The sequence below is a fragment of the Lathyrus oleraceus genome, chromosome 4 (genome assembly GCF_024323335.1).
Source record: "Lathyrus oleraceus cultivar Zhongwan6 chromosome 4, CAAS_Psat_ZW6_1.0, whole genome shotgun sequence".
Lineage (NCBI taxonomy): Eukaryota > Viridiplantae > Streptophyta > Magnoliopsida > Fabales > Fabaceae > Lathyrus > Lathyrus oleraceus.
Window position 1 is genome coordinate 113,481,246 of NC_066582.1, and position 1,579 is coordinate 113,482,824.

The following is a 1,579-nucleotide window of genomic DNA, read 5'->3' on the forward strand; positions in this document are numbered from 1 at the left end:
TTATATTTTTGGAAAGAGGGGATCAAATGTGACTTGTAGGAAAAAACCCCACCAAAATTGGCCAAATGGTTTGAGAGATATGGCCCTTTGAAGTTCAAGATTTTCTGAAATCGATTCGATCATAACTTGCCAACCACACATGGGAATTGAGAGTTCTAGGACTTTTTGGAAATGGGAGAACAAGATCTTCAACTTTCATGTTGGGCAAAAATTCATTTGAGGCTTGTATCATGATATAAGTTTGAGGATCAAGACTTTCCATTTATGGCAGGTTTCAGTTACAGGCCCAGTTTCCATTTTGGGAAATTTTGATCTGGCTTCAAATTCTTCCATGATGGTGTTTGGCATGATGTATGATGACTATTTGGACATGAATGAACTCTCACAAACCAATTCCAATCATCAAATCACTGATTAAATGGACAGTTGACCAACAGTTGACTTTTAGGGTTTCTGGCTGACTGGGCATCTTCTGATGAATTCCAAACCCTAATTCCTTGAGAACTTGACTTCAAATGAGGTCCCAAGTTGTATGAACTCTTGATTAATGAGCATGGTGCCCAAATTCCACAAGAATGGCCACCATCCACTGCTTTGACTGACTGTTGACTTTCTTTGACTTTTGACTGTCTGTGTATGAACTGATGACCTCTGAGCCTTCAACCCTTGACTTGAACACTTCAAATGGATCCCCAAGTCATGTGAACATGTTGGACCAACCCTAGGGCCTTGGCTCCTTGAGAAATGCACTTGCTTGCTTGGTTGACTGATCTCCTGATCAGTTTGACCTAATTCCTTGATTGGCTTGCACTTGAGGCAAAAGAGGCAATGCAATGCTATGCAATGGACCATGATATGCTATGACCTAGTATGAGAATGTATGTACAATGATGGGTGCAAATTTGAGGTGCTACAGCTGCCCCTATTCAATCAGCTGGGAACCCGAATGGATGAGAGCAACGGCTGTCAGACTTTCAGGGTAAACAGGGATTGAATACCAAAGAACCGTAGAATTTGCACAATGCAGGGATCCACCAATGGAAACGTCCACTGGGATTTGATATTTATTGCTGGGTATATTTTTTTTTTTTTTTTTTTCAAGGTACGGCCACGTCCAGACATCGCAACGACGATGAATGGGGAAAGAAATCACAACTAGATGCCAACGGACAACTAGGAAAAACTCGACGTTTATCGGGACCAACGGAGAGGTAACCAGACGTTATTGAATGACTGGAAGAGATACAACTATACGTCAACGGACGAAATGGGAAAAACTCAACGTTTACCAAGACCAACGGAGAGGTAACCAACTGGGGACGACCAGGAAAAACTCGACGTTTATCGAAACCAACGGAGAGGTAAATCCACGTGGGGACAAGTACAACTAGACGTCATAGGACGAATAGGAAAAAACTCGACGTTTATCGACACCAACGGAGAGGAGGAAACTCTACTGGGGAGAGTGAACACAACCAAATCATCAACGGATGATTGGGAAAAACTCGACGTTTATCGACACCAACGGAGAGGAGAATACTTCACTTGGGAAGGAGGACACCACCAGATCATCAACGGA